Here is a 15,100-nt window from a genome sequence, read left to right as displayed (position 1 = left end):
ACAATGTAAGCTTTTTTCTAAGGTTTAGAAAACATTTTTTCTTTACTCTAGCAGAAGGATACTTTTTTTTATATGTGAAGCTTGAGTTTTTAAGTCATTTGTTTAGAATTATTCGTTTTATCAGGTACTTAGAAATCTCCTACTGGGAGAGTACAAGGGACTTAATAGAGATGTAATATACTCTTAAATCATAAGTGGATATTCTCATGACATTATGAATTCAAGAAATATATATCTTTATGTTGCTGAGTGGGAGCCTGTTTAGCACCATATACATGATTTTAAATGCCATTTACATTATTCAAAACCTTACTTCTGTAAAAAGAGAAATTCTGAACCAAAACACAACCCTCCCTTTAGTGTATTCAGCTATGTTCTTTTAATCAGGATCTGCCACATAATAATGTGGTGATTATCTAAACTGCTATAGCCTTCAGATGAATTAAAAAGAAAATTGAAGTATATATACTTGCATATATATATATACTTATATATACTTATATATATATGAATTATATATATATAATATGTATTCATATCATGGATCAAACTTTGTCAAAATATATCACTTCGTTCAATTCAATGGCATCATATAGGCATATGCATAGAAAGAACCCTGAGGGTGCAAAGGACAGTTTTCTTCAATTTATAAGAATATAAAGAACAAGGCAGAATAAAATAGGTAAATGGATGGATAAATCTTATATAATGAACTGCATAGCAGTAATTGGCCCACGAAATAAAAAATTACTGCAACATTATCTACTCAAATTGGGGAGTTAAGTATCTATTCACTCATTCAGTACTGAAACTTGTCTATGGAACTCAAAGAAATTTTCAAAATACATTTTCAGATGTTTCTAAAATTGTTTCTATATATAAATATGAGTAAGTCTGAATAATTTATTGTCAATATGAGAAGCTAAAAAGATTCAACAGACCTTCTATGTTTCCATTTTATTTGCAGATTTATTTATTTATTTATTTATTTATTTATTTATTTATTGGTCTCTTCAATTTGGAGATTATTTCAACATTTAAAAATGGAGGAAAAATGGTCTGGTTTGCTCTATGTTTCCACAAAGTATTCATTTGATAGACAAAATTTTGTCTCCCCTGTGTCATGAAAAATAAACATTTAAGCACATGCAAATGGAATATTCCCTGTACATTTGCAAATTCTTTAAAGGAGGCCATAATACAAACTGATTGTGAAGTATTCAGTGCCACCTTAAAGGTGTACTTAGGCAGAAATAGCTACGTACTTTTCATCACGGATTCTAAAAGTTCCAACCTTAAGTTAGTCTCTTTTTCAGTAGAAATTTAAAAATTATTCCCGGGGTGGGAGAGGGAGGGATATCCCCAGAGATGTAAAAGGCTTTACAAGTTAGAAGGAGACTTAGAACGAAAGTTACATCACTCCTCTTAGAAACAAAAACCTCGAGCTCTCAGTTTTTCCCTCCAGTTCTACAGCTGGTCAGTGGAGGAGCTGGTAAGAACAGTGCTTCTCCCACGGAGGCACATTGGCTCCTGTTCTTGCAGCAGCAGCATAGACTCCTTCCCAGCTAGAACTGTGGTTAGGCCTAGGAATCTCAGTTCCTACTAATCCTCAAATATCCAGGCACTGCTCCTTTCACTGAATATTCAATTTGGATTTTTATACTCAGTTTGCAACTTTCTTCTTGTATCACAGTGTAAGATGTGATGCTTGATGCCTGTCTCCCAAGTTTTCTCGAACTATACTGAGGAAGCCAGAAATCAAACTTAGAATGCCTAGAAGTAGGAAATGATTGGTAATAAATAAAAATACACTAGGTGTCAAAAAAACTTGTTGAAAAATTGGAAGCCAAATGACCCTTAAGAGATCTCAATCAGAGACCATAAATAGCCGTAATTTCCTCCTATTTCCCTGACTCCTTCTCCATGTCAAGCTATAATTGTTGGTTTTCTGATTTAATAGGACAGAAAAAGGAACAATTGTAGATTTTTGGAATAAAAAATCAGGTTTTTGGAATACTTATTAGTGAAGATTTTCAGGAAAATATCAAAAGTATAACTTCCATACGTGGCTCTATTTATGTCTCTTTCACTCCATATGCTATTTGATTTTATCAGTTATCACTGATGAGTGATCTTATGAATGGAATTTTTTTTAAAGAGATTGACTTGCAGAAAATGAATAACAACATTAACATTCCTGGTAAAATATTTAAATAATCAACGATCGTGTAATACCATTTTCTAAAAATATGTCATTGGCTTTAAGAAATGGAGTACTTACATTAAAAGCTAAATTAAGCAGTAGAATAGTAATAAAGTTACAAGATATTGATATAGGTTTCAAATTTTGAGTTTTCTCAAGCATAATGTTTTCCATTTTCTGATAGTTCCTACAGAATATATTCTAAAGAAATTTATATTTGACCTTCATTAGATCAGACCTAAACAAATTAAATTATATATTCCTTAAAAAAATCTTAGCTTTTTTAATAGTTCAATTTGGAACTAGAATCCATTAATTTATTCAAAACCCTTTTGAATTTATTTGAATATCAAATAGCTATAATTCATCAATAATGATTATTTATTCCTATAAATTTATGAAAATGTGGCTTCTTACATTTGCCTAGAAAAGATCTATTTCAGTCTCAAAATAAAATCAACAAATTTTTTTTTTTACTAATACTATATTGTAAAACTCTAAGACCTTAAGGGCATTGCAACCATGAGCCAGGGTCAAACTTTACCTTCCCAAAACTTTTTTTTAGTTTGTCTATATATAGAATTCACTCTACTCATCTTCATTGCTTTACTTTTCTCTAGAGTTTCCCTAATTTTTTGTGGTGCAGGAACTATTTGTGTCTATGGTATTCCTGATGAGTGTTCTGTTGATACAGTAAAGAAAGAGAAAATTTTTTGGTTTCCTTTGTGATATCCTATCTTATAAACTTAGTATCATCCTGGCTTGTTTATTTATTTATTTATTTATTTATTTATTTATGTATTTACTTATTTGAGAGAGAGAAAGCACAGAGAGAGAGGGAGAATCAGAGGGAGAAAAAGACTCCCTGCTGAGCGAAGAGCCTGACGTGGGACTCCATCCCAGTACCTTGGGATCATGACCTAAGCCAAAAGCAGATGCTTAACTGACTGAGCCACCCAGGTGCCCCTCATCTTGGCTTTCAACAATAGTAGCACTCTATCTTACAACTTTGGAGAACAGGCTAAATTTCTTTCCTGGAATTTCAAGAAAAGTTCAAATCATGGACTTGAAATTTAGATTGAATTGACTTTCCTTTTGTTTAAGTGGATGCTGATCAGCTAATCTTCCCAATCATGTATACCCTAACAGTAGCAATCAAAAAAAATCACTGTTGCAAATTAAAAAAAAAAAAAAAAATGCATTCTTAAAAAAAAAAAAAAAGAATATTCTTTTTCTCCTTAAAGACAAAAACAGACTATTTGGTCTCAGTATCACTAGCCTTTCTCACATTTATTTCCTATGCAAAAATTCTATCTGTAGCCTTCACCCACACAATTCCTATATAACAGTTTCACCCCAATTATATCTAATGTGGGCCTGATTTGCTTCCCAACCACACAGTCATGTAATTTATTTCATGGTGATGCCAATTAATTTAAAGTGAACCTTTTTCATAACTATGTGGAAAAGGTTGGATGTTGTCACAATAGCAATCAATTATTATATGAATCAAGAGTCGCTCATTCTATGTTCCTCTTATTATTTTGTCAGATCTGCCATTTCATTTTAATGGGAAATCATCAGGAATGAATATCAAATGACAACTATTTACTTTAGCTATGTCATTCCAGAATAATTCTTAGAGTTATATACAATTACTATTCATAGTGTACTCGAATATAAAATGCATATATGTAATTAACTCTAACAGCAAATGAACTGGTGTGTTTCCAAGTATAACTGAAGTGGGCAAATAACATTTTTAAAATGACTTCATTTCTTTAAGAAACCGCTTTATTTTTTTCCTCCATATTTTAAGATGCAAAAACAGATTGGATGTCTGGTAGAGGAAGAAAAGTCCAACAAAGTTTAGCCAGGTTATGGTTTAGCCGTTAAATTTTTATGCCTTGAGTTATGTGTTATACCTAGATTAAAATCAGCTATGAATATTTCTGAGAAAACTGTCTTGTTCAATTCATATTCTTTTTTGAGTGATGATTATGTAACCAACTATTCTTGGATATCTCACATAAAACATTATTGACATATTTTTACAAATAAGAATTTTGAAGCAGTTACTTCCTTACAAATCTGATGTATTTTTTGTTCTAATACTTTTAACTTTTTGTGCATTTTGGAAAATAAATTATAATATTTAGATTATTAATTTTGCAAGTAATGATGGCTCAGATACAAAATATAATAAATATCTGGCTCTGTTTAAAAACTGATTTTAAAAGTTATATTTTTCAAATGTAGATATATTAAATACTCTTTCATTTATTTCATATAGATTTTTCATTAAAATGTCTTATTTTTAACGTATCCTTTTAGGCCTTTAAAAAGTAAACATTGCTGGATATGATGCCTTTGAATTATTATTTTTGTTCTACTTTCCAAATATGTCATGTTTACCATGAAGACATAATCAGGAATTCAAAATCATAAGACTGGTTTTCCTTACTTCTTACAAAGAGAAAAAACAGGAGGAATTCTTAGTATTTAGTAAGAAAAGCAGACGTTAAATTTAATCATTCAAAGCAGCATTTGTTTCATATCTGAACATAAATCTTTCATGGGAATACAAAAATCCATTATTAAGAAACAGGAGGACTTCAAGGTAGATTTAAATGTGTAATTTATGATTGATTGATTGATTGATTACAAATTTGCTTTTAAAGTATTATTTAGTGTCCAACAATTCTATAGAGTCTTTTATAGGATTTTCTTTTTGCTAGAAGCAGTCTTTGAAAATGAGTAAATAAAACCCTAACACTAGAAGGTTAAAGATTGATTGGAAACTTCAAACCATGAACCCTGTGTTTTAAGACAGATAAAAAGCCATTTTTCCAAATGTTGTTTACATACTAAGTGGTAAAAGCCAATGGAGAGTAAAAAGTATCATTAGATAGTGATTTTAAGTAAACTTAGGACTTCATTGAGAAATTTAAGGTTATATGAAAATATGAACATACATGTATCCACTAAAGGAATCCTATTTCCGTTTTCAGTTCCTGTCTTTTGAAAGCATTCACTGCTTATCTCAAATGGTTATTTTTAAGTTTATATAAATTGTGTTTCATAAAACCTCCACTCCAAATAGAAGTACAGACTCTAAAAAAGAAAATGAAAGCAAGTGTTAATCAATTTAAATTTATTTTCAAAATCATTAACTTTGAATAAAAGCTAAATGTAAGCAAAATACATTTACTTTCTCATTCTGTAATCAATTAAAATGAAATCATTAGCCCTGAAACATGGATGAATATTTCTTAAGGCAATGTTGAAAAATAATAATTGTATATTCATAAGTGTTTAATAACTATCATCTGATCAGTTGGATCTTAAGAATTTCTCACTGAATTAATAATTCTAAAGTGTAGAAAACACAAAAAAATTTTAAGTCTTCAAAAAACGTGCCATAAACTGGAAAGACGGCAGATTTGCACAGCAGCTCACAAAGTATTTCCACAGAAAAAAGTAACTTTTACCTTATGTAAAATATACAATTCAAATAACTATAGCATAAATGATAATTGCAGGATAATATATGCATATATAAATGTTGATAATTCCTATCATTACATATAAGATATATAAAGACAAGACGAGTGAAAACAGGGTCGGGCAAGACTTAGAAATTGAGAATGAAGGTGTGAGAAATGCAGTGGCCAACTACCAGAGAAAAAACAGGAGAAAACATGAACAAAGCATTCAACAGCATCTGAAAACCATAGGTAGAGGGCACAGTCTGACAGGGAAAGAAACGGTGCAAAAGAACACCTGGTAGTGGTTCTTTGGGCCTTGGAAGAAGGGGAGAATAATGCTAAAACAAATAGAAAGATCTTGTTAAAAAATCAGAACAATGGAAGCAAGAGCATGACTTAGGTTCACGTTGAAGCTCTGCGATGTAACCATAAAGCTGTAGGGCGGCCGATGTATGTCCTGTGGCTTTGAGGAATATAAAAGAAGCATATGCTCCTCCTCAAATAGCTAAAACCTGTTCCTCCCAGCTTCCATGAGCAGTTACAAATGCTCAGGTCTTCCACTCTTGAACATAGAAAGCTATCTCCACACTTAGTCCTGGCTCTATTTCTTCTATAATGTATCCTCTTCACAACCAAGCAGCAGGAAGATTTTGCCCACACTTTGTCTTCACCCATCCTAAGCTCATTATTTAACTTAGTACTTGTAGGGCTTCTCTCTTTGGCTCTCACTTTTCCCTGAAACTGCCGCAGCTGTTTTGAGGTTAAATCTAGTGACCACTTTTCAGTGCTCTCAGAAGGTCATTCTGAAGTATTGAACACGTTAACCGCTTCCTTCTTAAAACTCGATATGGGGTCTCTGTGATACCCTTTTTCACAACTGTTTCATTCTCTAGCTGCTTCATTTCCAATTGGCGTCTTGGGCTCCTCCTTCTCTGATTGTTTCTTCATTTCCCAAACTTAGGTTTCTGTTCTTGTTCTCATTCTCCTGTCCTCTCAGTACACTCTTCAGGGGGTATCCACACTTCCCAGTCCCCACCACTATGAGTATTTTGACTCCTGGAGTGATTCAAGACCTGTGGGGTTTAAAGCTTATGCAATATGGAGGGCCCTCTGTAAGAAAAGGAACACAGAATTCTGAATACAGAATTAGGTTTAAAAAAGTAAATACGTACTTAAAAAAAAATCATATCTTCGAAAAGCTGAAAAATACCACAGGATTATAGGAACCAAAAAACTAACACATTTTCATCAATTAACTGTCTGGCATGACTCTATAATTTACTCCATTTCCATTATTTTGTAACAACATAGAAAGAAAGGAAAGATAAATCAGACTTTCAGCTAGCCTGGTTCATCAGATGTGATTCTTTATTACTGATGTATGGAATGCAAAATACTCGAGACTTCTCACACAGATAAACTCACTATGTGGTATTGCTATAGATTTGTGTCTGACCAAGGAATTCAGAAAAAGTTTTGTTTCATTATTAAAGATTTATTTATTTGAGAGAGAGGGAGAGTGCAAGAAGGAGCAGAGGAGGAACAGAGGGGGAGGGAGAGGGACAAGCAGACTCCATGCTGAGCGCCGAGCTGTGCTCAGGCCTGGATCCCAGGACCTGAGCCAGAACCGAGAGTCAGCTGCTTAACTGACTGAGCCAGCCAGGCATCCCTCAGACAAAGTTTATCTCCTGCAAACCCCTTCCAAAAAAATGAGACATTTATAATTCTATACTTCATTATCAAATGAAATATATCATGAAAGAAAAGAATTTGTCTGACCAAGCATTAGCAAGAACCAAATTCTCCACTGAAAGTTCTATACATCTGGATGATTAGAAGAATTTCCCACAGAACAACTTGCAGTTCCATACATTCAGACTTCGTTTCTCCTCCATGATCCGCATTTTTCTACAGCAGGCACCTTGAGACCCTTGACCCTGTCTCTTCACATTGTGTCAGGTGAGTCAGCACAGCGGGCATAGACTTGTTCCTAAAAGCCTTTCCTGAATCAGAATGGCTAGCAATAACTCAACTGTATGGGGACGTGATTATAAATGTCCTAAGTACTTTATCTTCAACCTAAACTATTGTATCATCATCCCCTCTCAGATCCTCAAAACTCACCCACCCATTGTTGAGAAGGAGAACGCGTGGTGGGAGGCAGGGGCATCAGAGTGGGAAGGGATGTTAGTCTTAGAAAATTGTGGTTAAAATACCTTATTTTTGCAGATTTTACAAAAGCATAAGACCATGTGAGCACATTGTTAGGGTTCCTCCCAGAGCCATGCTAGTGAGGTGGCCTAAAATTTATCTAATCTAGATGGACCTCTCCACCTCACTGTTACACAAACATCTCAGGTTTTATGCCCTCAAAAACGAGCTGGCAATCTTACCCTCTGGCAAGAGCACCTCTGATTTTCTGTGGTCTTCCTTCCATTGTCAGTTACCTATCACCTAGGTGCTCGGTCTAAAATCAAGGAATCTTTTCAACAATTCTCCTTCAATTTCATATCTGGGGCACCTGGCTGGCTCAGTCAGAGGAAAGTGCAACTGTTGATCTCAGGGTTGTGGGTTCGAGTCCCATGTTGGGTACAGAGATGACTTGAATAAATAAAAATAAATAAACTTTAGAAAATAAATAAGTAAATATAATTATTAACTGTTACTGATTCAACTTATTTCCAACAACACTGCCAGAGTTATGCCACTGGCATAGTTCACAGCCTCATTTCTTCTACTTTTCCAACAGTCACCTAATTGGCACCCTCCATGCCAGTCTTACCACAATACGATTCACTTTTATATTTTGCCAGACAGATAAAGCTTTCTAAACTGAAAATCATATAAAGTTGCCCTCTTTTCTAAACACTTAATGGGCACTTATCATGCTCAAGACAATTTCTAAACTTTTTAGTCTAGTATATAAAACCCTTCAAAGCATAGTTTCTGCTTTTTTTATTTTTTTGAGCCACACCTTTCATCTACTCTCTACCCTTTCTCTCTATACCATCTGGTCTAATAATATTAAAATATTATACTTGACTACTCCATGGTCAAATATGTACATTTATTGCTCCTTCTGCCTAAAATATCACCACCTAAAGAACCTACTTAAATTCCCCTGGTTTTTAGAACTCTTTCCAGGATGCTTCTTTGATCACTGATACTCACCCCTCCAGCCTGGATCAAAGCTTCCCAGACAAGCCCATTCTGTACCTTTATTAGGTTATGAATCAGGTATTATAACTGATATCATGTTCATATTTAAAAGTGCATTAATCTGGGGACCAGCCTGGCTCAGTCAGTATAACATGCAATTCTTAATCTCAGGGTCCTGGTTCAAGTCCCACACTGGGCATGAAGCCTAAAATAAATAAACAAACAAATAAATAAAAATATTAGAGGCATCATGATCACAGGGGAAGTGCTTAAGTGAAAAACACAGGATATAAACATTACATATAGAAGTATCTCTGCTATTTAAAAAAAATGCATTAATTTCGTGGACAAGACTCTGACACCTAAAAGGGTACCACAGTGGTTTTTAGGTTTGCCATATTTGTATATGACAACATGTTGATCTTCTGTTAAATGTTCCATGAAAGTTGATAATAATGTAAATTTCTCACTAAGGCAGAAGCTATTAACTGTCATAAAAGCTAAGATTTTTTTTACTCTCAGGAATCAGCAAAATATCTACTCTAATATCTTTATGGGTTTTAAGTAGTATACTCCTTATTTAATCGTAAATCATCTTGTTCAACATATCAGGACCAGTTAAAGTGAAGAATCATAAAAATAAGTCAATATATAAGAAAATAAGTATTACCTAAAATAATTTTTCTCTGGGTATGAATCTTGTATTTCAATTTCATCTTTCTTTCCATTGTCTTTTGACTCCATATCCACAATCAAAATTCTTCAATTTATAGTTCCAGTTTCCTTAAAATGAGAATTTAAAAAAATAATCTGAGCATAGGTTTTTTTTCAGATTTTTATTTTCAAAATATGGGAGCCCAGTCTAATTGTGGGGTCAGCAGTCAGACTATTTATAGTTCTTTACATGTTCTTAACTCAGGTAAGGAGAAGAGTTCAGCTATTCAGAACAAAAGGTGCACCTGCTTCCACATACCTTCCAAATGTCTCACCAAGTACACTCTGAGTTATAAAAGAAAAGAGGCTCTCTGTATCTGGGCTTTTAACCTCAGTTAGCCCCATTCCACACTTACGAAGAAAATGTAACTGCCCTGTTATCATATCATACAAAAGGTAATAAGCTTTCTAGTTGTTACCGTGCCACAAGGCACAAAGATGTAACAGACGGACTTTACATGCAGTATAGATATTTTCAAAACTAAGCACTTCCAAACAGAGGCCTGGTCATAGCCAAACACACCAAACTTTGGCTGCTGCTTCACTTACACTTGATTGGATGGCAATTATTTAGCAATTCACCTTTGTCAAGTCTTTTCAAAGCATTCAGTTTGGTCTTCATTGAATCAGCTTTCTCTTCCTGCACTAACTTTGTGTACTGTTTAATTAAGTCATGTATTAACAATAACAAGTAAAACTTACATAAAGAAAAAAAAAAGAAGAAAAATTTCCCTGTCTTTTGATAATTGTAAAATTGTACTGGTAGGAAGATATGAGCACCAGCTATGAGGATTCAATATTGTAGAACCCAAACAGTATATTAAAAAAAAAAAATGAAGAAAGTGGAATAACTCTAAAGGCCCCTTACCCAGAGTTCTGTTAAGAGAATATCTAGAGGGTCACCTCGGTGGCTGAGTGGTTGAGCATCTGCCTTTGGCTCAGTTCATGATACTGACTTTTAAGTTGAGCAATATAGGAAAATCCGCACTGTTGCCCAACTAAATTGTCCACCTAAGTTGTCCACATTGTATTAAAGTCCTTAAACAGCTGATAATTAAATAAGAAAGAGAGAAGTGGCCCATTTATTGTCAAAACTTAAATTTCTAGGAGTTAAAAATATGATTCAAATGCAAATATAAAATAAATATATGTTGACAAAATTATTTTATTTAATAATAAGGGAACCAGTAGGATAGTAAGGCTGCTTCAAAACAAAATGAGGTTGAACTACTTATAGCCAATTGAAGATGCTGAAATACAATTACAAAATTGCATTTGAAACTGGTTAATGTCCTAGAGAGTAATACAGACATAATCTTAGGATATCTTTTCTACCAGATATAAAATATTGCTTCTCCAATGGACAAAAGTCATTTACACTTATCAATTTATAAGTTATCATCTACCTTCATGGAGTCTGAATCCTAATCAATAGTAAATAGTAAATCAAACAATGGTTCATTCCCCTAGAGCAGGAGTTGGCAAATATTTTCTATAAAGTGCCAGATAGTAAATATTTTAGTATTTATGGGCCACATAAAGTCTCTGTCACATTCTAATCTTTGTTTCATTTTTAATAACTATTTAAAAATGTAAAATCCATACTTAGCTCAAGGACTGAACAAACACAGGACTTGAGCCAGATATTATCTGTGGCCATCATTTGCCAAACTACTGCCTTAGACAATAAAATAATCCTTAGATAAGCCTGTTGCACAAGGTCCTAGCATAACACCGAAAAGACTTGCAGCCTCTCCTTGCCTTTTTTCCAGGTTTGGGGTAATTTTTTAACTGTACAAATGAAGAAGCAGATGTAAAGAGAGGAAATTGATTCAAAATTCTAAAGCAAGATATGTAACTGGGACTTGAGTTCGATTTCAAAACCTTGTTCTCTCATCTCTTTTAATCGCATATGTGCATAAAGACACATACACACAAAGTTGTTACACAGTTTTCATGAGCTATTTTAAAAAGAATTTATTGGGGCACCTGCGTGGCTCAGTCGGTAAGCATCTGACTCTGGATTTCGACTCAGGTCTTGATCTCAAGGTTGTGAGATCAAGCCCCACCTTGGGCTCCATGCTCAGCATAGAACCTGGGATTTTCTCCCTCTGTCCTTCCCCATGGGCTCTTGCACATGCTCTCAGTCTCAAATACATGAATAAAATCTTTTAAAAAAATAATTTATTTTACTTATTTATTCCTTTTATATTGTGATACATAAGATGTGTAATAAGAAATCCAGTCAACATTGTTTTCCATATTGCTATGGTAAGTAGTCGTAACCATAGCCCGTTCTATCTACAAATAAGTCCATGTCAGTTGAGGAGTAAAAAGTTAAAAGAGAAGAGAGAAGAACTAGAAGAAAGGAGTAAAAGAAAATGAAGAAACTCTGACTAGTATGAACAATAAAGATGTTTATCACTTCAAAGGGTTGTCAGGGACCAGTAGGGAAAACAAAAACATTCTGGGTATGTTAAAGAGAGGACATTTAATACATGGAATTAGTTATAAAAGTGATAGGTAAGCTGAAAAGCTAGGAAAAGGATGGTGATGAAATGCAAAGATTAACATCAGCAAGAAGCCACTTTTGCTTTTTTGGGCTAGAGGCACACCAGGAGGAGGGAGTCTTAATGAACCTCAAAAGCCAGAACTCTCTGTTGTGACCAGAACACCATGGGTTGACTAGCATAAGTTGGAACCACAGAAGCAGGCCTATGTTTAGAGCATGGAGAAGACAGTTTCTGTTGGCAACACCACCCAAGACAGAGGAGGGAAAACACTATGAATTTTCCCTTTCCCACACCATTCACTAATTTTTGTTCATGGTTCTCAAGGACCAAATCACTAAGTTAAAAAAAAAAAAAAAAAAAAAAAGGAAGAAAAAGAAAAAAGCAAAGTAAATATGGTAATAGAAGTAGGGAAGAAACAAGAACTACAGAGGAATCAAGAGAGAAGGAAGCACGGTACACAATACAGCATATTGATTCTCAAGACTAAGCTTCCATTTCTGCACAACCGAAGTTGCCAGTTCCTGATAAAGCACCCAAGTTAATTTATGAAAGGTAATGTGTTAAAGGAGAGAAAAAAAACTATGAAATATATATAAAACCCTAATCTCAAACATATTTATTACTATTAACATTATAATTATCAGACACTGACTATTTTAAAAACCTGCTAAATTTGCATAATGAAAAAGAACGCTATTATCTCACTGAATTTGCATTTTCAGATAATTCTAAATCCTAAATATAATAACATAGTTATTATGCTGAATTACTTTTATGAAATCTGCAGTATGAAATAAAAAAGGTATTTAAATCTTTGTGTAAGTGCTTAATGAAAATTTCTATTTTATGAAATGTATGTATTATGAAGCTATATTTGAGTTATTTAAAACTGTTGTTTAAATTAGGCTTTTTAAAATTTTTGAGAATGCTACCAAACTTATAAACTATTATAATGTTCCATGAATTTAAAATAGTATTTAATAGTAATTAAATATTTACAAGTTTTAAAATACAACCATATTTGAATGTGAACAAACATAAACATTTTTATTAATCCTGAATATTTCAGAAACACTCCTTGAGAAAAACACAATTTCGTGGGGACATGAAATATAACAAAGTAATTGCAGAACATTATGGTAGAAAGTATCTGGAAATTTTTAAATCTAAACTTTTAAGATTATTTTTCTCCCAAAAATAAAAGTCGCAACTTTTCGACAAAACATGGCAGTGTACTTGCTGTCAAGAGCAACACAATACATTATGCAAATGTAATTTTACCCTCACTGTAACACTGAATAAATGCACATACTGTATCATAATGAAACATGTCTTCTTAGTACTACTACTCTAAACTTATCACACAACTCAGCTATCAGTGAAGGGTTAGATAACATATGTTACAAGTATTTGTTAAAACCTAAGCTATAATTAATTCTATATCACAATGCTTAAAATAATATATCTTACCTTGCTATTCTCACTTACTGTGAAGGGTATGAGATGTTATCTCATTTTTAAGCTAACAAGTTAGCCTGATAAAATTCTACAGGTGATAGCAGAAGACACAAGACTCCTGAATCTGAGACCAAAAAATGTTATTACTCATAGCACAAGTAGTAGCCAGACTGTAAGAATCCTTGAATCCTACCTCCACGGGGCAATATGCAAAGGAACAGGTGACACCTGCATGCTCAATGGTTTGTTACAAGACAGAAAGCCTGAGTTTAGGGATCTGAATCTTTTATAATGAGCAGTAAACATGCCTATCCTTTGGTCTGAAGAGAGACAATATTTCCCAAGGTTGTTTACTACAAAAACATCCTTGAAAAATGAGACTACAACAAAAGCAGTCAATGTCTCTGTATTGTGTGTATGGAGGTTTCTGCATACCTGACCATCCCAACCTACACAGATGCAGCCAGGTTAAAGAATGTTGTTTGTGAAACTCGTGCTACATGAGTGACCTTGAGAACCTGATGAGTTTACATTAGTTGGCCTCTAGGCCAAAACTGGCCATTCTGGTGTGGACACTAAGAGCTAAAAATTTTGCCTTACATCCCCTTGGCTCCAGGCTAGGCTGCCCTTCTCTCACTGGATTCTGGGAGGGGAGGCAAGCACACCTAACCTAGGCTCCTTGAAGATGCAAAAACATGAGAGCAGTGGAATGCAGCTCGTTCCAAACTGCATGTAGGTTTAACTTCAGAGACCTGTTATTTGCCCTATAAATATGACCCTAATGAGGATGATCAGTTGGAAGTCCTAGATGAGGGGTGGTTGCTCCACTAGGCCTCTCAAATGGGACTCCAGCCTGGCTGTCTCTAATGGGCTTCCACAGCTAATGAAGTTGAAGTCATAAGTACCCAATTTGATGTAATTCTTATTCTCCTTTATTGCTTACTATTGCCCTCATCTATGCAAAGATGTCCCTTCTCTTCTTTCTGTTTCTATTAGATTTTTATATCTATGAGGTGTTTTTTTTTGTTTGTTTGTTTGTTTGTTTGTTTTTTGTACCTTCGAAATGGAGAGTACAGTTGCTATCATCTTTTCTCAGAACAGTCTCCTTTCAACATGGGCAGAAATGTGAGATGTTCATGGGAAACTGTCTCCCAACAACCACCCAAACACTAGAAAATAATCAGTCTTATTATAAGGAATACAGGGAAAATGCCTAGACATCTTGGTTCCATTGACCGTGACTATAGAGCTACATTTGAACTGCAGGAAGCCATTCCCTGAGAGAAGGAGGGAAAAATGAAAAGGAAAGGTAACAGTCATCCTTTGCTAGAGAAACAAAATATGTCAAAGTGCATAACTTAATATGAGATGGGATTTTTCTCTTTGGAACCTCTTCAATAAGCTGCCTACAAATGGATAAAAGAAATGCCTGGAAAAAAAAAAGAGGCCTGTATTTTTTAAAGCTGGTAATACTTTGAGTTAACAGATTGCATTTAAAATAAGTGTCACAAGTGAGATGACTCAACTAAAACTTCACTGCTCCCAGATCTGCTGTTTGCTGTCTT

Source organism: Canis lupus, chromosome 38 (assembly GCF_011100685.1).
Source record: "Canis lupus familiaris isolate Mischka breed German Shepherd chromosome 38, alternate assembly UU_Cfam_GSD_1.0, whole genome shotgun sequence".
Taxonomy (NCBI): domain Eukaryota; kingdom Metazoa; phylum Chordata; class Mammalia; order Carnivora; family Canidae; genus Canis; species Canis lupus.
This window is presented reverse-complemented; position numbering follows the sequence as displayed.